We start from the raw sequence: 24,878 nt of genomic DNA on the forward strand, positions 1-24,878 counted from the left end.
ATTATTGCATAAATAACTAAATATATGCATACCATAAGAAGTTCCGAAGACCATGGCGAGGCACAAAACGAGAGTCGAGAACATCTGAAAAAGGAAAGCAAATATTTTTCTGTGATTAAAAGTGGAATTAAAACATATACAGTGAAATTAAAAGTTAAAGGCAGTTTAATATTCCAAATTTAACTCCTTGGCGTAAATTTCTTCTCATAAATTTTATCATTTACAAAGTAAAGAGAGTTATTGTCATTTTAGGTGTGCTTTGGCAGTAAATCGCTTAACTATTTAAAACATATTTCAAAATCTTATCATCTTCGTTTACAAAAATCAACTCATCCTAACTATTGAATTACCGTAGTGCTAATTTTCTTAACTGATATGTGTAGATTAACCGCATGGACAAAAAATAGAAATTTGAGAAAAAGCATGCGTGTGAGAAAATTTGGCAGTGTTGTAATTGTTCTTATAAATAACAAGTGATGATGTTTATTATACAAGAAAATGAAATAATTCATTTTAACATCACACGATTATGCCTCTTATGCTAAGAAAGACAACTACTTAAGCGACCGAATGATGATGCAAGAATTGGAGGAATGAAAATGTGGGAGGAAAAGACAATACGTTGTTTTCCACCACACTTACTTAGCCTGGGATTGAACTGGGGATCCCACACACAAGAGGTAAGTGCTCTACTACAGAGTCACCAATTCCCTCATTTTATAAAAAATAGTAGCTTATTCAATAATAATAACAATAATAATAATAATAATAATACACATTATTATTATTATTATTATTATTATTATTATTATTATTATTATTATTATTATTATTATTATTATTATTATTATTATTATTATTATTATTCGCCTATAATTACAGGGGATAAAATTCAACTCTTCTTTTCTTTCAGACTCTGGCAGAAAGCAATTTGAATTATTAGAAAGTCTTAATGAAAATGTATGCCATATTAAATAAAAATTAGAATAGAATTGCTATCGGTTAAACAATATAACAATAAAATAGATTTTCTTATTATACTGTGTTAATAACAAAATTTCACAAATTTCAATTGTAATCGATCACAATGTAGTGATAAAAAATATTCAGTATGTTTTCACCAAAATTGGTTATTCTTCATATGAAATTTACCTAGGAAATTGTTATCCGTATATAAATTTGCAGTAAGGAGTGTATTTTACTCCTTGTTTTTAATGTATTGCAGCTTCAAACAGCTTTTGCTATGCTAGCATAAATTCTAGTTTAAATTAATATGGTTTATATACAAGACAAATAGTAAGAAAATATAAATGCATAAGAATATTTAAAATCCGTTCCATAGAAATAGTAGCATTTTATTCCATAAATTTAAAGATATCTATTAAGTCTTCTGAATTTTAGCCGGCGAGGGAAAAACAATATAAATCAGAAATTGGCCAAAATGAGATAAGTCATAATTGAAGATGTGTGTGTCATGCTCCCACCTCCGGTTAACTTTCCTTAAGTCAATTCTAAACCCGAGTTGAATACTCGTCTTGGTAGTGTTAGTATAACTGATTCATACTTATGCTTGGTAAAGTAAAACATCGCCTCCTGAAAACCTGTGTTCTTTTGACTTATAATGTTACTTTCACGCATTATAGAATGACTTTATTATATAGAAAATATCATATGGAATGCAAATTTCAAAACGTACAATTTGTGATCTAATACACAAGGTTAATTAAATCATCTGATGAATAAATTTAAGGAGAACCATATTGAAAATAAAGTGCTTAGATTATGATAATATACACATTACCATTTTCATAAAATTAAATTTCGTATAGCTCTGAATGAACTGTAAAACGTAAATATCTTGTTCCCTTTATATACTAACAAATACGGAAACTGTGAAAGAAAGTTAATTAAAAGAAAAAATGTAATTTGCAGAGAAACTAATTTTTTTTCAATTACATTTTCTCTTATAATACAGCAAATACGATATTTATTTGAATCCGATGGTTGCAATTTTTCTTATGAAACTTACTTTCTTGAATTGATCAAAAATCTTGCCTAAAGGGTTACAATATCACTGTTTGGAAATATTTCACATATTAAAAAACTGATATTAGATAAAATAATTCGGAAATCAATTAGCAATTTCCTTGGAGAAGAAACTCTGATTGCAACTTTCTTTCCGTTCATTACTGAATAAAACTGGCAGAATTTTCTCCTTCAATCACAGTTTGAAATACCTCCAGCTGAATAACAACGAAAATGAACGCTTTTACTGTAAGTATCGTTATAATTTCTAATACTAGCATGTTATTATCTTGGTAGTCGTATAAACGCACATACATGCTTAATATTTATTTATTTACTAGCTGAAATATCAATTCTTAGCACAAGTCAGATAAAATATCTATGTAAACAAACTGAACAACGAAAGCAAAAAATATCGGTCATTTTGGATTATTATATTCATGCGTTGGTACCCACCGACCCCACAGGTGATCCCCGGCCCCCATACAATGGTAGCTGAATTTGAAATTCTTCGCTAATGAAACTATTGCCATTGGTCTCAGCGACCGCGAAAACTATGGATTTGGCACTAGTATAAGACATTTTGGATTATTTTTTACATGACTCAGTTTCTCCTGGTGACCCCTGGCCTGCAGTCTAAAGGGGTGAATTTGGAAGTTAATACGATCAGAGTTTCACCATTCAACTCATCGACCGCGAAAATTATGAATTCGATCTAATGTTCGTAATTTTTTACTACTTTTGCATATCACGGTAAACGTCCCGCCTGAGACCTTTCTGGTTCAAATTTTGAAATAAAAAAGCTTTGTCTTGGTCTGAGGCTTGGACCAAGGAACCCGTGACAAAAATTTGGTAATTCTCGGTCCATTCGTCTGGTCCCAAGGCTGCACACAAACAAACTCATTACTTTATTTATATTATATAAATTAATGCGCGTATAACAAGTTAAGGTATAACAAAATATGATATGCCGCGATCATTCATAGATATAATTCACAATTATTGAACTGTGTCTAATGTAATTCAGTATGATCACGCATTGTAAGCAATTAACAACAACTATATCTTTTGTAAATTGTACAATTTTCAGTAATTCAATATGAAAATGCAAATTATGTATAAGTTACACTTTAATGTTAGAAAGAATCTGACAGTTAGCCATAAGTTGATATTCTTACAAAATTAAAATAAACATCATATAGACTTCTCTTGTGATGTTAATAATTTTCTTATCATGCTAATGTCTGTTAAAAGTTGTTGCTGGTCCATTGTCGCAGTCATAAATGGATTTTACTAGAGTTTAATTAATGACTGTCATCAAATTCCCTTCTTTTCAACCATTGAAACTGCAATACGCAACGTCTTTAACATTGGCATGAATCCCTAATAATAATAATAATAATAATAATAATAATAATAATAATAATAATAATAATAATAATAATAATAATAATAAAATCATAAAACAAATTAAACTAAGGAAACAGGGGACCAATATGGAAACACATGCAATCTTGTAATTTAGTTTAGAAGAGAAGAAATATTTTAGAAGAATAATTTCATTCATAGTGTTAACACGAGTTATGTTTCATATTTCACAATATTCATATTTCGCAAAAATAACTTTCGACCTCGTAAGCCACATTTTTAAACTTACGGTATTGAGCAAACTAAGTTTCTTTCTGATTTGCATGTTAAACTTGTTATCTTGCTTTGAACACTTCGGCTTTCTGTAAAGTATTGGTTAAAACTGTCCATAACTGAATCCCATAATTGTTTACACTTACTTTTTTAGTTTCCCCAAGAATAAATTTGCGGTTCACAAATATTAATCTCAGATCTATATATGGTCAGGGCCGTTTTGTTCGAAAGAAGGAAGCATATTCATGTACAGCATTCTCACTTTTCATTTCGAAATTATTGAATTGAGTCAATACAGTATAATGACTCAAATGTTAATTCTCAAATCTAAATAAGAGTGTGATAAGTTTTTCTCATATTTGAAAGCAAATAATGTTAAATAATGTGGTTTTGTAAAGTTACAATTTAATCATCAGTATACTCTCTTTAAATTGTCTGCACCAATTATTGGCGTCAGCCAAGATATGACGAAATTGAACCTATTTAAGCAAATGATAACCATTATGAATAAGGTACCACAGATTCGACGTTCTCTTTTTATAATAAGAATAGAATTTTTAAGTTTGAAAATTTCTTGTCCAGCCACTAGAAATGCTTATCAACGACTCAGTAAATTTATCTCTTGGGCATTCGTTGATTGTAAAAATTTTAACCATCGTATTAATTGAATATATTTTACACTCTATTCTTCTTAGAATGTACACTTCGGTCAAACAGAATGTGCACAATCAGTTAATGTTAAGTTACATATTCAAACAGTGATTGCTTATAACTAACTGGGGAAAAGTTGAACAACAGCTCAACACATTCTCAGAACTTTTTGCAAACTGCCTCTAGTACTAGTTAGAGTTACTGTTTCTTTATATAAATATTGTGCCCTTAAACATTTTAAAATATTGTGCCTAAGACACATAAACTTCAAAATAGAAGATAAATTTCTATAGAAAGTAAATGCATATCCATTTGCAATTTGGTTAGTATATTGAAATTCGATTTCAAGTTGAAATATTGTTCACATTGTTTTTATTATTTTGTAGATTATCTTTGCTCTCGTTGCTGTTGTATCCTCTGCCTACGCAGTTGGTGTTCTTGGAGGGATTGGTGGAGGACTTGATTACTATGTAAGTACAATATACAATCATATATAAATATTTATTAAAATTTTGTTGGGCATCTAACAATTAAAATTAAGTTACATGCATGATTTCTCATTTAGGAAGCTCGTATACAGAAATCCAAAAGTGATTTCTCATGTGAGAAAATGAAGCATAATATTTAAATTTGCAGTGTTCATTCGTTGTGCTTACGCAATTAATTATTTACAATTAAAAAATTTACTATTAAAAATATTACAAAACTGAATATTATAATTATAGTCAGCACAATTTGTATTTATAAAATTATAATGAATGAAACATTCAAGGATTTTTCTGATTTTTCTTAACTTTCATTAGTTATGTATCAATGCAATTAATTTTAAATATTCTGCATTGACAATACAACGGTAAGAGGAATCACAACAACATTACTTGGAATTTGGGTAATACAAGTAACTAAATTTTAAGATTATTATAAGATATTTGTTAATAAGGAAAGTAATAAAAATCGTATTATCTACATGTTTTATGTAAATAAGAACTAGAGAATAGAAAAGATTCAACGTTTTGTGTGTGAATGGATGCTCTTCCTCAAACAAATGACATTAGGCATAAAGAATAGGTGTACAGTTGTCGCTTAAGCACAATTCCCCTCTGATTTAAAATACATGAAGTACATTTGGGAAAATGCATGAAGAATTGTGCATAGCAAAAATTTATATAATGGATAGCAATACTTACTAACCCTTTTATGATCTTGGGTTTTTAGGATAAATTTTAGACTATCAGTCAAGCTGCTACTGTTGTCATAATTTTTTACCCTAGGAACATGCAGAGCTGGATTATATCATCTGGAGGCTCGGGACGGGAAAAAAAAATATGTGGCCCCATTGACTCCTAATACATTTCTGTAAAAGTATAGTAGGAAAGTTAAGAGAATATGTTTCATATTTTTGATCTTATTTTATTTTATGATGTTGATTGTATCTTCATGATTCTTTTTAGATAGCCAGTTGAGATTTTAATGAGTGGAGGTCCTTGTCCACCTATATTCCCCCTAAGCCCTCCCTTAATCAGGCCCTGAGAACATGGTTCATACCAAATTCTTATAGAATTGAGCGACGCTTCAAACCGCGCCATTTATATGTCCTTATCATATACTAGAAAAAGGAAATTTGAGGAAATTGGGGATCTTTCCAAATACATAAAAAAATATTTTTAAATTTTTTGTCCCCTCTGGACTCTCCCTGTGTAAAAGTATAGATTTACTTGAAAAATACTAACAGAATTACTAGACACTTGTGCAAAAAGTCAATCAAATACCGTTTAAACTAAGGACGAGAAAAATATTTACCACTGTACTACGCATGCCAGAAAAATAATCCAAAAATTTATCAAAGTACGTGATGTAAAAATTCCCTAAGAAATCACTATTTACCCTAGGATCGTCGTTCGTAAGTAATTCTTTTCGGAATAGAGCAGCACTTTAAAAGGTTCAATTCACTTGTCTGTTAAATGATTGCGTTATTACCTACATATTGAGTTGCAGAATTTTATACATATATCTTTTAGTTATAAAGTTGTATGGCTTTTCACAGTCTACAATCGAGATGCATTATACATTTAATTAATAAGATTCTATCTCAGGTTTCAAAGTCAACCTTTTGGGGCACGGTGGCTTACTGGTAGTTTGCTCACTTCTAGAGCTTGGGTTTCCTGGTTCGATCCCATTCCACGTCAAGTAAGAATGTGGTGTACAGCGACATGACTATCCTTTTCTCAGGGTTCTTCTCTGTATTTTCCTCATACATTCTAAATCCGCCATTTGTTTTACTCTTGTTCTCTTTTGTTAATCAGCTAAAGGATATATGCGTGGAGCATAAGGTTTTAAAATTTCATATAATTTCAAAATCATCCTTCAAAAACTACAATTAGCATAATAATCACTGTGGATTCAACTTTGTGTTTAAATCAGTTAGTTTAATTTCAGAATACAACTTTGCAATAGGCATTACACTAAGGGAGATTTTAGAAGAACAGGGATTATCGAATTTCTTAGCTAATGATACCCCTTCGAAAATATTCCTCGCCATCTCATAATAATTTATTTCTCTATGAGGATACAATATAAAAAGATTATGCGTCTATTAAGAGATTTCGTTTCTAATTTAATATATAATTTAGTTAACTTTTACCTGGAAAGGCAACCCTCTTGTAAAGTAAGCCTCCCTATCTTTTACAATAATATTTTCCATGCTTTGTACTATTTATTTCTAAATTTTAATCACAATTAATCTTTCTCCTTCTATATATTTGAACAGTATTTTTAAGAACCATAACGAAATCAACCAACAATGAGCATAATAAGAATTTAAACAATATTTGCATTAATATAAATCTTGGTATTTAAGGCTTACCCACGATATCAGTTTGGCTACGCAGTGAGTGACCACCTCACAGGAGGCAACAAACAGCAGACTGAAGTGAGAGATGGCGACGTCGTCAAAGGACAATACAGCCTCGTTGAACCCGATGGCAGTGTAAGACAAGTTACTTATGGCGCTGACGGCATCAATGGATTTAATGCCATTGTGAGAAGAGTTGGTGGTAATCTTCACGCTGGAGTCGGAGGTTATGGATACCTTGGCTAACTCTCTTGAACATAATGACATATTTATTTTAAGGAAATAAAAGAAAGTTGATATTTTGAATTATAATTTCTGTTATTTATTTCTAGAATACAACTCGATCATCCAAACGCTGAACATAGTTTCATTAATTAATTAATTTAAGAAGATGTATAGCGTAGTAATGTCCTCCAAGGTAGAAAGAAAGTTTCCATTGTATAGGTGTTAAAATGTCTGTTATGTTTCCTAAGCCACTATGAAATAATCTTTGTCTGCCGATGTATCAAAGTTAAAGTACATTATATGTTATTTATTTTTTCAAAATGACAAAAATCATCTAGTTTTGTAGCAGAAATGTCGACCTCACTAGAAAGTGCAATATATACTGAACTACCAATATTAAAAAGAATTTTACATATGTTATACTATGGCATTTACAATATATACCCTTTCGCAAATCATCTTTGACCTTTTATATTAATTGAACTAACAATAATGAAATTTAGATCCAAGTGTTTCCTTAATAGGCATATAAATCCCAAAGGGAAGACACCTCAAACTCGCAAGTAGTTTCTGTTTAAAAATATCCAACAAAATATTATCAGTCAGTTGTTGGTCTTAGTTATTTGCACGCTACGTTTACTTATCCCATCAAGAAGTTGCGGTCGGAAAGAGGAATTGCCGCTGTCGGCGGTGGCGGCCCGCCAGAGGCAGCCGACACCGTCCGCGGCAGCACGACAATCTACTAGCTCAAAGTTGCCGACCTTTTGAAGAGGCGGCAAGCGGTCGAAAATCATAAAATAAAATGTCCTTTGCCGATTCTTTGCCAACTGTTGCCGACCGTCAGTGTCGGCAAAACCGTAGGAAAGGCCTTTTTCCGACTCTCTGCAGACTCCTTATGCCGGCCAATTTTTCGACGGCGGCACCGGCGCATTTAATGCTCATTTTTGGCTCTTTACTGACTACTCGGCAAGGTAAATTTTCGTCGCGGTCGAAAATCGCGCGGGAAGACGTCGGTACCTGGCGCCGGCAATCCGACCGCGGCATCTGTTTGGCAAGGACAAATTGTCCGACTATAGGCGGCAGGACGCTGATGGGGTAGACAATTTGGCATAGCCATAAGAAAAGTAGTTTACAAATTACTTAGCAAATACGGTAGTGGATCCTGGAGCCAACCTAGAACCATTTCATTTAGAAACCAAAACAAGTTTAATTTAATTAACAGACCATTTCCGCTCAGAATACCAAAGTTCATTTCAATATATACTTATATATACTATCTTGTCATCTCAACATCAAGAATGATTACTGTAACTACGCGTAAAGAAAACAAAACAAGTCTTACGTGGATTCATTTACGATAGTATATGTATGCATATTGGCTAAGAAACTTTAAAATATCTATATTACTTTTAATTGTATAGCGTCTGCCTCTTGTCAAACCGTCTTTGGTGTGACCTATCACCTAAAATAACTTTGGATTCTTATAGCTTTTACTATGATTGAACATTTGTATTTCATTTTAAAAGCAAAATTATTTTGCTATCAACAAATATCGACTCGTTGTATGCTATTGGCGTTTAGTTCTGATTTTGCAAATATTCTGATTTCACATTACTTGAGATTTTTCCTTCTAGTTCTCGCTCTAGCTGTTCTCTTTATTTTCAGTTTCTAGATCCTTCGATATCAAGAAAGTCACATTACACAAAGTTTTGATAACTATTGTAACGATAATAATGATGATCGGTTCTTCTGTGATTTCAGTGACTCTTTTGTTATTCTATAATTAAGAGCCCAGCTTAAGCATGTTAGTTTCAAGATGATATATAGTCAGAAACAAAAGCAACCCCTCCCTGATTGCTATAATTCAATCAGGTCGGTTCCAGTAGTTTTGTTGGTTTCACAAATGTCTGAAGAAGCGAATTTCAGCAACAACGAAACAGGCTTATCATGTGGTTTAAAGCACGAATAAATTTCTCCGTTTTGAGATTAATTCCCATTCCCGATACTTGCTGCCCTTAAATTACTATGCATGAACGAATTATAATTTATTGTGTACTTAATACATTATTTTACTTCACACTGAATGCGAGAAGAAAGATAGAAAGCACTGATCAATTATGAGTTAGAAAATTATTGAAATTTACTGAAAATATATAATCTGAAACGTTTGAATGAGTTAAATTTGTAAGCTTCTAGGCCGATTCATGAAAATACTCAAACTAAATGTCATTTTCGATATTTGAACATCTCTTTCCTTCTCTAGAGGAGAAGATCTAGCAATCGCAACGAGTATAACTTGAAATAGAAATTCAAGGATTTTAAATATTTTGAAACTTTAAGGATTCGAGCCTGAGCCACCTGGGTAGAAAATCAATGTGGCAACTATTTTCCTTAAAAAAAAAACTACTTAGTTGGTGTTTTACCAAAGCTATTAGACCTTGTATGTAAGACTAGTTAAGATACTAAGGTATGTAAAAAGAGATAATTATTAGTTGAATTACTCAATATGTCTTTCTTCACTCTGAAATAGGTTAAATAAACTTTTGTTAATTATGAAAATGTTTCCAAACTCTTCTCAACTTGAGGCTGATGTTTCAATATTGGTACCATATTCAAGGAAAAAGAAAAATGCAAATGTGATTTCAGAAGTCTTATCAGGATTTAGAGGAATATTAGTTAGGTTTCGAGATATTTAAATGTAAAAGACGCTTAACAAAATATTACCTAAATAACCATTTCTTTAATTTCACAGCGTTACCGGAAGGACTTGTATTGTTCCTGTATCGTACGACCGACCAGGCTTGGAAGCTGGTAATTCCTATTGTAATTCTTTTGTTACATTATTATTATTATTATTTATAATAATAATAATAATAATAATAATAATAATAATAATCATTCTATATCCCATCAATATATTTTGCATAAGATATTGTGATGTGAAAAGACGTACTTACTTGAAACGGAAGTTATATTGGTTCCGTGGTGTAAGCAAAAGAAAAGATGGAAAACGTTATTTTGTAACTCATTGTATTATATCAAGACTTGCAGGAATATTGGTTACGTTTCGATATATTTTATAGCAAAATATTCTTAAGCAATATATTATCTCTGGTTTAATTTATATTTTATTTTTTCAGCCTTATAAGAACTATTTGTAGTGTAGTGGTAACGTAGGAAACTACAAGCGGGAGAACCGGGTTCGTCATTGTATGAATTAACTTTCTTCAACAAGTTTTACTTATTACATAATTGCCATTTTAAATGTATTATTATTATTATTATTATTATTATTATTATTATTATTATTATTATTATTATTATTATTATTATTATTATTATTATTATTAACGATAATTTTAAGCTTCCATCCGTTCACGGATTATGTTTTACTTAATTTATTTTAATGTAAGATAAAATCTGACTTGCACGGAAACTACGTTTCTATGTTGCAAGAGATGTAACTCCCAATTACTCGCCGTAAATTCATTTGTATATGACTGTAAACGAAACCCAATCTGAATGAGGGAGAAGGAAGTATTATAATCGTAAGAGATTCGAATTTGAATTTCAACGGATGCAGACGTTTCGTGAGCTCTAAGTGTGGAGAAAGTTATTTTTGTTATCTGTTCGTCTATATCAATAAAGTGCTTCCTGGACTGGACTCACATCATTCAATGAGTCTGCACAAAATTTTAAACTTAACTTTGTCTATGATAATGTCTCGAAGATTCTCTCTATTGTAAGGAAAAGGTAGTTTACTGAATTGTGAACTTTAAGAAATTGCGATTATGTCGACACAAGCTCTAACGATTTTCTCTATATTTCATTTGCCAACACTGCGTTGCCAACTCTTTACTGTGGTATGTGCTATTCTCCTGGTAAAGTCTACAAGTGGTAGTTTAATCTTTGCAGTTTCAAAACGTAATGTGATTATTATGTTTTTCTTTCAAAGAATGGAAATCTCATCGATAATCTGGCATAACGTATTTGCTCTGAACAACTCTATGACGGACAGTGACTTTACTCGAAATATTCTCCCAAGTGATGCTGAGGTAGATTTGTTAACATTTCATAACTTAATCTTCTATTAACAGCCTAAGACACAACATAACTCATTTGTTCTAGAAAATATCCAGAATAGTTTCTCTTCGGTTTTAGTTTCCTCGTACGATTTCTTCAAGAAACAAAAAACTGTATAAATATTTAATTAATAAGTCCCTGATGCTAACGAAATTACTCTATGAATATATATACAATGGGTTGTTTGTTCTTCTGTGTAGCTGGTTATTCCGTTCTTTAAAATTGTGGCATTTCTAGTATGTAAGACAAAATTTGTTTTATGCATGACGTATATTTTAACTTTAAAAATAAAAACTTAAAGGTCAATTCTTTGAAACCCTTTCCTTCACTCAGAATTTCATTAAAGAGAATAACTATTAAAATCTATAACATACTGAATTATAACTTAAAATCAGACAGTCTCTTCCGGTAAGGACCATCTGCAAGGTATTGATATTCCACTGACGTGTCATGTACTTGCAAAAGACACCCCAACCACTTACTGTAATATTGCCTACACATTCCTTTATCTGAATAACGATGGTTCTCCGATGAATGTTCACGAATGAGACATCCTATAATGAGATTTATTCCACTACCGCACCCTGGATCAGCAGCATCTAACTAAAGTTGTTGCATGATATTTCTTGCAGTGTGGTACCTCTTGGAAGCAGGTGATGTGTAGTTTGAAAGCTGCAACACTGAAGAGAAAAATTTCATTACTGCAAAGAAACACTGTTCACAATCAAATTTTTGTTTACATCAGAGAAATCATGTACTGGTCGTTACTTCTTATAATGGTTTAAAATTACATGGAATCAATTTGAAGAATAGCCCAACACACTTTAATACGCTTCTTCTAAAAGGAATGTGTAAACCATGTATGTAATATCTAGTGTGTTCATATGCAGAGAAACTGTGAACTACAATGATTTAAAAAAAATAAATTACACATTTATCAATAATTCTTGTACATTTAATTTGGATATCTTGTCCAAATTCAATTTTCACTCAAAATATTATGTTTTTCTTTTCAAGATTATATTTGCTCTCATTGTTCTTGCATCTTCTGCTTATGCAGTTTGTATCCTTCGCGAAATTGGTGGAGGACTTGATTATTACGGAAGTACAATGAGAACTTACGTTATAAATATTTGTTAGAAATTACGTGAATTACTGGGCTTACAAATTGTTGTAAGTTCTTTTATGGGGGAAGGGAAATGAAACATTTGAAACTAAGAAACTTTAGGAGGATATAGCAACAAGAAAATTCGTATTTGTAATATGTATATTGATCCAATATAAAACGAAATTATAAAAACTTTGACCTCAAAATGTATAATTTGTACCATAACATCTTTATCCTATAAGCGCTTCATATATTTTATTCTAATTAACATGGATGATTATTATGAAAGTTAATAATGATAAATTAATATTTTTGTCTGCTCCCATTGGTAGTCATACCCGAGAATATATGCATCAGGGGCACACGTGCTAGCCACTGCACCAATGTGGAGAGTTTACCTCTTCAACTTTCGGTTCCATTCCGTTTAGTTCATTTTCTCTCAGACAGTTTCGGACGCTTTCTATGCTGGGAAAAATCAGACGTCGACTGCAGAATCACCTATGGTATGGACTAATATATTTTTAAGGGAGAATTCAGACCTGTTTCTTTCCTTAGTATTATTAAATATTGAAAAGTATTTAAAGAACTATTTCAGAAATATTTCAAATAAATGGTTTGCATTTATTTCTTGAATTTGAATATCAATTCCGTATTTCAGTGGGAAATCCACGCGTTCGAGGTGACACAAGATCCTCTTCAAAACCACCACCGCTTATGGCAGTGTGAAGATATGGATATTTCAACAGCAATCGAAATACGAGCAAGACGTCTGTCTCTTAGCACGTTTTAGAGCATGTTCGTTGAGATAAAATTCATGACATCGTATCGTCTTCATGAAACTATTTAGTCTATATGCTCTACACTCCACCCACATTTCGTTTAATAGAACACTATTGTTTGGGAACAATAAACCATACTCATGATTCTCTACCATTCTTAACCCTCGAGTAGTAGCGCCGCGGTCAAAAGCACCACAGGAAAATTATTTTCGATCGTGTGTCCATTCTGTTTGTCCGACAGACTTCTCCGTCTAGCTAATCTTCCCCCTCACCTTCCCAAACATTCCTGCTCAATCACTTCGTTATCCGCTGTTTAGTTTAACTACTATTTATTGTTTAGTGATTTTGCGGTGCTTTCCACCGCGCGCGACTAACCGTGTAATGTTTTTCCTCAGTGTTTCATTCTGCACGTGACCTTTGCTTTGGAGATGTTTTAAGTTTTATAAACATAAATATTATTTTAATGGACGGAAAAGAGGTCGACAGAGTTAAAAAACTGATACCAAGTATGAAAAAAGAGAAAATTAGAAATGAACAGCTTAAAACAATGGAGGGAAATGTTGGGAATGGACTATTTGGATAAATCAACCGAGATGATCTCGTGGAAGCTTTGTCTGAGGAAGATCATGACATATATATATATATGAGTGAACACGAAAGGTGAAATGAGGAGTCTGCGAGCGAATCTGAAGATCTTAAACCCAGAAATAACCAGAGATTCCCCGAATGTAGTCAGAGCAGCAGAGGACGAAATAAGCGACGACGAAGTGTAGAACATTGTAAATTTGAAGATAATCTAAAATAATTCAATGTAGGTGAAGTTTCAAAATAACAGGACCATAAAATAATTGTATGTAAATTTGATTTGATTTCAATTTAGCGCCCTTTTCAGCATCAAGGCTATGTAAGACGTTTGCTTAACGATGTATCCGAACCACATGAAGTCACACCGTGAATCGAAGCCGGAAGTCCCATGCCAAAGGCGTGTATGCTAACCGCTTAGCTACGAGTGAGCTCTAATTCAATGTAAAATGCGCTGTGAAGCTTTGTTTTAGTGTTATGTTTATATAGTATATTTTTAACTAATTTACTATTTCATTTTTAATTTTAGACGAACCAGAGTTGACAAAAAAGATCATCACCAGATTTAGTATTTTCAATAAAACCAGTACGTAGCTATCTATCTAAAGAAATATGTAACGAAAAAAACATTTTATTCGAAATGAGAAATAAAAAAAGGACATGTCTAATTCTAGGTTTCTCTAATAGTTATTACTGTAAAACTTATTATAATAATAAAAATGTTATTACCTTTTAATCAGAAAATATACAAAATTACGTTTCTAATACAAGAAAAATGTTTAAAACGATATTTGCAACACATTATGTTCGTGCGGTCCTTTTGACCGCGCGCGACTACTCGCGTTACTTTTACAGCGCGACTTCTCGAAGGTAAAGGTCGAAACCTGATGGAAGGCAATCCAGCATAAGACATCTTTTGATTGTATGCACTGACTCACCTCATTACATTCAACTGTCAATGAATTGTGGCTTTCTGGATGACCTCTCGTTCACGTCACTGTACAAAATATGCGATATCTCTGATGCTTCACTTCACTGTCGTGCTTACTTATTGTTTATCCTTCCATGTTCTACAAATTTTGCAACGTTAGGCTCCTTGTGAGGCTGCTTTGAAGTTATGCATTTTAAAATTAACCCTTTTAGGTTTTCCACTTTTTGAGGTAAATTTTAGACTTTCACTCAAACACTACAGCTTCCTTACTATTTGTCGTAGGATCAAGGATCATACTATTTTTTATCATGACAAAGCATACTTTCCAACGGTACCACTCGCTTGTCCGTATCGTACAGCTGAACAGGAAAATTTGAAAAAAAAAACACAGGATATTTGTATTTAAAAATTCGCCAAAACACTTTTCCGCTCTGGCCCGGGCCCGGGTTGACGTAGGTATCTCGTTTCCTTTTCTGATAATATGTTGTTACTTACACAATACGTGTGCAAAATTTCAAACTTTTATCTTGAGAACAAAGGACGGAAAGATTGTTTAAAGTTTTAATTTAGGCCTATATATATATATGTATGTTGCAAGGAACCCCACATCACAATAGACGCACGTGTCAGCCCAACACGTGCTATTATTTATAAACAATCTAGCAGACTTCATACCTACACGAAGGACACCTAGGAACGCCGAAAGCAGACGGACCTCACGATAGGGCCCGAGGAAAACAAATAAAAGAAGGAACATCCAGGGACACGTCATCAGTTGACCAGCTGATAGCCTAACCTTTACCTTCCTATGTCGCTGTGGACTAGGAGCACCTCTTCCTTCCCCAATTTCGCACTGGGCTAGGGACCCATCTTAAACTTATAATCCAAGTCTAACCTACAACCTGCCAAAGTGTTCTGGAAACTACCATGAGTGGAAGCGGCATCCGGCAAAACATTTAGTACCCCTTCACTTGGTCATTGAGGAAGAGAAATTGAATTAGAGACACTTGTATTTCTTATACTATATTTTGTAATAAAACTTGGTGAAGTGGAAAAGAAACCCCTTCTATCATTTCACTCTACCAATCATTACATGGTGGAGGCGCCAGAGTTTTGTGCGGGGCGCATTTTTATCTCAACTTTTTTATCTAAACACTGACAAGGTTAGTATCATAATTCAACTATATTTGACATAATATTTGATTAATTTTGCTCTAACAATTACACTGTATTTTAGTTTACTTCTATCTATTGTTCCTTTTAATGACTAATTTTGGTATGAAGGGGAGATCATTAAAATATTATGAGAAACTTTATCTTATTTATATAGGTGTTAGGATTCCAGACCTACCTTAATATACTGCCGTCCTAAGCGAAGAGACCTTTATTCCACATTTTTCGAAAATCGAGATATTGGTATGGGGATGTTCGTAGTACAATTTTGCATCTATTTAAAGTAAAATTGGCGTCGTTTGACCAATAGATAGGGGGTAATGACGTCATGAGCGTTTACCTTATGTTCAAAACTGTACAAGAAAGTAAGCAAAAATATCTTAACTGGCAATTCATAAGCAAAAATATTTAACTGTATTACCACACAAATTTTAGATCGTGAAAATATATTTAATAAAGTTTTACTGAAATACAACAAATTTGAACGTATAGCCTAAGCCAATATGCGTTTTGCTTATTTTCTTGAAAGTATGTGAAATAGAGTTAAGGCCTTTTCGCTTAGCACGGCAGTATAGTAAACACGTCGACATACAACATTATAGTATATTTTACAGACCTAGGAGGGAAAGGAAACATTATTTTTAGTTTATATTTTAATTTTCGAAAAGAGTTAAAATCTTTTAAGATGCATTCACTTTCTATTTTATTCAAAAAGCGAATTTTGTTACATGTTTGTAAAACTTAACCAAGATAACCAATTCCACGGAGACCTTGTGCACCATATCCCCAGGCTCCGTATCCGCCACGTCCATAAGCTCCAAGACCGTATCCACCAAGACTATATCCCGCACCAAGTCCGTACCCGGCACCAAGTCCATATCCACTACCAAGTCCGTAGCCACCATAAGCACCGACTACGGGAATTGTAGCGAGTGAGATACGGTTATTATTCTGGCTGCTGACTCCACTGCTGAGAAGAACGGCTGAAGAAAATACAAACATGAAAATAGTACCAACAAATCAAATAATATATAAAATAGTGTTTTTAGTGTTAACTTTATTTAAAGATATAAATTGAGATGGTAGATGTATTTTCAAAGTTTGCTATTATACTAATTGCATTTATTTTAGGTTTCCCAATGATATGCAAATGTAGCAAACATAGTTATTTAATCCCAAGGCCGCTTTATATGTGCTGAATCAATCCCAGTTTAAAATAAACAGTAGTCTTTTCTTTCAAGACATCAGTGTAGAAAAAGTTTTGCTTCACTTATCGGTACTCGGTGTTTAAATTCATTAATTATTTTCCAATGGCCAGGGCTAAAAGTGAGGGGAAAAATATCTATGGCGTTCTCGACTTCCTCAAAAAATTACAATGGGGAAAGATAATCCCGGAGGACTGTGTGACGTCATCCATCACCCTACCTTTTGAGATCTACTTTTACCCCTGTCAACGGCTATACTTAAAACTACACAATAAGAAAAGAATACTATTCCTATATTACACTTTATTTTTTACGTTTTCTTATTTCATTTCTTTCTTTTTCTTCTTTTTTGAATTTCTAGCCTTGATATATACTTTTTGCCCATTTTCGCCCTTATCGTACATTCGCTCGTGTCATTAACTAACTGTCCAATATAAAACAAAACTACTATTTTGATACCCGTGACAACCCTTCCCTATGTTACTTTTTTTCTATTCACACTAAAATCATAAAAATAAATGAAACAGGAGATTAATAAAGTATAAGAAAATATGTTTATTGTTTCAATTATGTTTATCATTACTATTCAACTGTTTTTTTGTCTCCTTAAATTTTCGTCCAACAGGCGGGCGTAGCAATGATACGTCTTCGGCCCGGATCCTGTGGTAAAGTCGATCCTACTCACAGAGATAGTACGGTAACTGCATAGGAATATTAGTCAAAAGAAAGTGATCACTTTAACCCTTTCTGGATCCTGGCTTTTTGGGCTATTTTTTAGACTTTCAGTCAAGCAGCTACTGTATCGTCACTATTTATCCTAGGATCATGGTTCATACCTCATTCTCTTCAAAATAGAGTTGGCTTTCAAATGGTACCACTTGCATGCTCATACCATATACCATAAGCGGGGAAAAAATGTCAAAATGAAAATTTCGGAGGGAAAAATTTTTTTCTCGAACTTTGGCCCCCCCTGGACCCTCCCTGTGTGATCGTAGCCATCTAAAAAAAATCTGATAAATAGTACTTGGTATACTAAACGTGTGTATCAAATTTCAAGTTTCTATCTTGAATAGTAAGGGCGGGAGAATTTTTATCAAAAATTCCCACAATGCCCCAAAGTACCATAAAAGACTATGATCTCAGGGGAAAAAATCCCTGAGACATCCCTAATTACCCTAGGATCATGTGTCGCCCATATTCTCTTCTGAATAGAACTGCCTTTCAGGCGGTACCATTCACATGTCTCCATCATGTATCTAAGGCGGGAAATTCCTGAAAAAAGGGATTTTTTGGGCAAAATTTCCCTTATTTCAACTTTTGCCCCTCTGGACTTCCCTGTTTTTACGCAGAAATCGGAAAAAAACTTCTGGTAAATACTACTCGGTGGACTGAATGTTTGTGCAAAATTTCAATCTTCTACGTGAAAAAATAGGCCCGCCAGAAAAAATTTCCCTACCATGCCCCACTTTTACTCTATACAGAAGTATATTTGGATAAAAATTCACTGAGACGGCCCTAATTAACCTAGAATAATAATTCGACCGTCGTTCTCTTCAGAATAGAACGGCCTTTCAGACGGTATGACTCGCGTGGTCCTATCATGTATGTGAGGCGTGAAAATGACGAAATACGGGATTTTGGGGGTAAAAAAAATCCCTATTTTTACCCTTTTCCCATCTATTTTCCCCCATGTTTTAGCACTGACATCGGAACAAAAAATCTGGTAAATACTACTTGGTCGACTAAATGTTTTTGCAAAATTTCAATCTTCTACGTTCAAAAATAAGCCCGCCAAAAATATATATACCGACAATGCCTCATATTTCCCTATATAGAAGTATATTTTTCAAAAAATCCCTGAGACGTCGCTAATTACCCTAGTATAATAATTCGACCGTCATTCTCTTCAGAATGGAACGGTCTTTCAGACGGTATGACTCACGTGGTTTTATCATACATGTGAGGCGTGAAAATGACGAAATACGGGATTTTGGGGGTAAAAAATCCCTATTTTTACCCTTTTCGCATCTATTTCCCCCCCTGTTTTAGCACTGACATCGGAACAAAAAATCTGGTAAATACTACTTGGCGGACTAAATGTTTGTGCAACATTTCAATCTTCTACGTAGAAAAAGAAGGCCGCCAAAAAATATTGAACATAGGCTTAGAAAATGAGAAAATAAATTTTTGATTTATGACGTCATCACCTTCTATGTCTGGAGGCAGGACGGTCTGAAACCATACGTAATTTCTTCTACAAGGCCTCTGGACTTGGAAAACAAAAAAAAACCGGACGAAAAAGCTCAAATAGAAGAGAAATAACGCAATGTACCATGAAAAGTGCATATGGTACAAATTGTACCATAGGATCCCGAAAGGGTTAATGAAATTAAAGTATGAACTATATTTGACAGTGATTGTACAAGTTGTAAATGTCTCTAGCAGAATTAATATATTATAGAATACCGAGCTAGTACTGAATATATACATATATCAATAATACAGCGTAACTAACACATTGTTAAATAATTCAATTAATACATACCATAAGAAGTTCCAAAGAATAAGGCAAGGCACAAAACGAGAGTGGAAGACATCTGTGGACGAGAAAATATAATTTGCTTTAAACTTACGTTAATATTGCACATTTTATTATTAGAACTAGACAGAAAAGAAAAGCTGATAACTCATGTTCAGCAGCTCATCCATGCAGCTATGGCAAATTTTCTGATAACTTATATGATTAATATCTAAATAGAACAGTTTAACTGCAAAGTGCACTTTCGCTCTATTCCATGGTTTCTAAACATTTCTCTTGCGTGCCTTGTGTAATTAATACAGCTTTAATTAGCGAATTAGCATAGGATGTTGACAAATTCTACAAGTATTGAAAGGGATCAATAAGTGTAGCAGTTGTAAATATTTCAACTTCTTTATGTTGCTACTTAAGTTGAAATGATATAGCTAAAAGGTTTTAATCGAATTTCAGAAGTTCCAAAAAGAAGTAAATTTCGAGAAAGATATTAGTAGTTATATTATAATTAATTATTAAATATATAGATTATACGAAGAATCGAACGAAAATGTTTCGTTATTATTATTATTAATAATAATAATAATAATAATAATAATATTAATATTATTATTATTATTAATATTACTACTACTAGTAGTAGTTTTTGTTGTAGTAGTAGTATTTACAAAGTAACATGTGTTTATGAAATTAAGAGGAAACATTTATTTTATGAATGGTGGGTGCCATTCATTCTCAATTACCTAGCTCCAAGAAGTATGGGAAAGTCTCAAAGAAAATGCAGACCATATTCTATCCCTACCGATTAAAATTTTCGGTTGCTAAGTTTACCGTGTCACCTATATTTTCTAAATCGGTGGTGGTGTCTGCGGGGATAAATTCACTTTATTATTCTCGACTGTCAAATAGTGAAGATAATTGCAATATCCGTAAAATGCATATCAAATTCTACTAAAAATAAAATCATATATAATCAGGTTGTTGTAAACCGTAGGCACCAATTGACCAGATTTTATCATCCATTTACACTTCACGTATTTATAATCCATGCAGCGGAGATTGTTGAGGGTAATCAATGCAAAACATGTGCAATATTATTTAAATATCAAACATAGGAAAATAATAATCAAATATCTATTATGGACATGGGATAATATTAACCTTTTCATTCCTTACATATTTTAACCCCAAATAGTGGACATAGAAAGCCTCCAAGAATATATGACTTGTGAAATCAAATTAAATTGGCACTTAACATTGGATTTCTCTTAGCCGTTCATTTTAACCAAATGGAAGAATATTACATAGTTTGCACTGGAGAGTGCATTTTGTTCTATTGATTCCATTAATCGTTTTAAAAGCAAATTATTTTTGTACCTTGAGAAAAAACGGATCCGAAGTGTTACTGAAGGAGGATAAATTTTTGAGAAATAATGAGACACAGAAAGAAACCCAAAAGACAGTGTAGTCGAATGGTAAAAGCTTGGCTACAAATTGTTCAATTACAATTTACCTAAATATTCTTTAAGTAACGTACAATATACGATAACAATAAATAAATACGAATAGAAAAAAACATTTAAGATCTACAAAAGAACAATAAAATTATCCGATACCTTTAATGTGAAAGAAATTATGAAGAATTAAGAAAACACATCATTTACATTTGAAATATAAGAGAAAACCAAATCTTCTTTTATTACAAAAGAAGTAATCAACTGAATCAATTAAGAAAATACATAAATAAAATTAGTTTTACAGATGATTCGAATATGATTACCAGATAGCGAAGTTCGTGTAGTAAAAAATATATAGATATGTGAATTACAAAATAATCCAAAAACTCGGCAAAATAACGAAAAATAATGAAAAGTGACCTAAAATTTGAAAATTGTAAAATTTATAATTGTAACTTTTAAAGAATTCAACAGACATATCAAACGATGAGCATGATGTCCGCGATAAACGAAAAAATGGGAAGGCATTTCCAGTTAAAATATTTGTTGCATTTTATATTAAAATAGCCAAATAAACTAATATATAAATTTAAAAATTTTAAATCTTTAAGAGATATACAACAAATTAATCACACGCAAATGCACATAATTTCAGCATCATACGAAGTATCATGATGTGTTTTTGTGTCTTGCTGCAAAGATATATAAAATATGACTCGACTTAAAATTGTAATTATAGATGTCAAATGAAAATTAGTATATGAAATATCATAAAGTGAAAATCGGAAAATATTGCTTGAAGGGGAACTTCCTAGATACGCTGTCACTTTGTACCAAGATACAGACAGCAACAGAAAGATAAATGATACAAACAGCAACAAATATAGACATCAGAAATTCCTTATAAGATATTACAAAAACCCTAATTATTTTTTGGAAATATGTAATAAAAATAAAAACTTGAAGTATTTTCACTTAATTCACCAATGGTTGCAGTACTCTACTAGGTCTTGACAATATAGAAACAAAGATTAACGTCTGCAGTTTAGTTCATTTTTCTTTGTTTCTAATTGTCATCTTATGAGAAAATGTGTTTACTTCGAGACAATGTCATGAACATATTACCGATATCGAAAGAATGCAAAAACTACCAAAAATAACCAAACAATCACCGAAATTATGAGAAATGGCAATAGATGACATAAAATTCAAAAGAAGGACCTAAAATCTGAACATTGGGAAAATATGACAAAAATGAACTTTATAAGTAGCTTGTTTGTTGTTTCGGAACTAAAAGTAATATTGATTTTATTTGATTGGTTTTGTATACGTGATACCAGAAAAAATATGAATTCTACAACTTCTGCCCGCTTATGATTAAATGTAAAGTACATTACCATTTTGTTAATATTTAATTTTCCTTGAATGTACCTTCTGTTGTTCTAACTGCTCTGTAAAACGCAACAATGTTGCTCTCTTTATATACAATAATCTAAGGAAACTACGTACAAAAAATATTTTCACTGCTGCATCATTTTCCCTTCGAATATAGCCAACAGAATTACGATATTTAGAGGCGATTGGTTTCCTTTAATTACTTATTTAAATTGCTTTCTTCTACATTATTTCAAATGATATCGTGCGATTAGAAACCCTACCTACAAGGGTATAATTGGTTTATTGCGGATGTCGAATATTATAGGTGTAATGAAACTTGTGATATCACATGTAAAAAAATTGGAAAAGAATTATTAACTTCCTTGTAAAAACACGCTTATAAGGACTTTCTTTCCGTTCACTACTTAATAAAGCTACAGAATTATGTTTTATTCATATTCAGTTTGAGACAATCACGTCTGAACAACAACCGAAATGAACGCATTTACTGTAAGTATCTTGAAATTTTGTAATGTTACCAAAATTTAATTTTGTCTTCATGAATCACTAAATATTCAAATGATTATAATAATATATGATTGTTTATGAATTCATATATTCTGTATACACAACTATTTTAAAGTGCAAAGTATTTTTCATGGCTTCATTAACCAAATATTAACTAAAAAATTTAGCAACCAAACATTAACTTTAACAATGTCTAAAGTAATTCATTTTCCCCGTTTTTCTGTAATTAATTAAAATTATTTTCTTCTTTTCAGTTATAACATTTTAAATCATTAAAGTCAAAATTCGATTTACACATGAGCTACAATTTAAACTAGAAAAACTAATTAAATACCTATATCCTAAAGCAGAGAAATTTGACCTCCATTCCATCACTCAGGTTTTAATTAAAGAGAGTAACGCTTAAAATGTATATGGTATTTTATTTTAGCTCGAAATTGAACTCTAAATTTCCCTTGGGATTTCCTATTTAAATCAATGAGTCATGACATAATCCCAACTGGAACCAGAAACTTTTTCCAGGATAATTTAACAACGCATCCATTTTCCTGTAACAGGAAAAGAAAGAACAGACAGGATTGCTTAAGTATGAGGAAATGAATGCAGAATATATCCCTATCTTCTTAGGACCGAAAGTTTGGAAAACATTGGAACAATTGACCGCTTTCTATAATGGGTACAGAGTTTAACCTACCGAGTTTAATCTTTTTGATTTTAGAGGTTCTTGCGACATGCTTTTTCCTCATAAACATCAAATCACCGTCCCCTAACATTTTTGGGACACCAGGCTAACATCATATCAACCTAGCTTGTAGCTTTATGTACGTGCACAGGCATCCCAACTTCATATTGTAATGCTGTCTTCAAAGTCCTTCATCTGAATAACGATCGTTCTCCGACGCATGTTGATGGGCAAGGCATCCTAACTTGTGATAGATACTACTGCCGCACCCTGGTTCAGCAACATTGGCTTAATCTTGTTGCATGCTGTTTCTTGCATACGTTTTAGCTCTTGGAAACAAATGATGTGTAGCTAGAAAGCTGCAACATCCAAGGAAAAAATTCGTTAGTTCGATGAAATGGTGCTGACAATCAACTTTTTGTTTACATCAGAGAAAACATATAGGGGTCGTTACTTTGAATCATTCCGTAAAATTACTTGGAAATAATTAGAACAAGTGCTCAGTACACCTTAATACTCTTGCTCTACAAGTTACTAATTCTATATTATGATTAGATTTATTAGAAAAGCTGTTTACAGAAATGTGTATACCATGGACGTAATGCCTATCATCTATGCAGTGTTCATGCACATTGCTAACTATAAACAAAATAAATTTAAAAGATACTAAATTGTGTAGTGATTAGATACTTCCTGCACATTTAATTTGGATATTTTGTCCAAATTCAATTTTTACTCAAAATATCATTATTCTTTTTGTCAAGGTTATCTTTGCTCTCATTGCCCTTGCATCCTCTGCTTATGCAGTTGGTGTCCTTGGCGGAATTGGTGGAGGACTTGATTATTACGTAAGTACAATGAGAATTTTACGTTATAAACATTTGTTAAAAATTACCTGGACTACTCACATTTCGAGTTGGTGTACGCTCATACATTTTCCAATGTCATTTACAACAAATTTATATTTATCTTGAAGTCAATTAAATCGATACAATCTAGACAAATCGAGACATTGTTTGTTCATCATACATACCGTTTACTATTTCA

This window comes from Thermobia domestica, chromosome 5 (genome assembly GCF_964235325.1).
Source record: "Thermobia domestica chromosome 5, izTheDome1.hap1.1, whole genome shotgun sequence".
In the NCBI taxonomy this organism is placed as follows: domain Eukaryota; kingdom Metazoa; phylum Arthropoda; class Insecta; order Zygentoma; family Lepismatidae; genus Thermobia; species Thermobia domestica.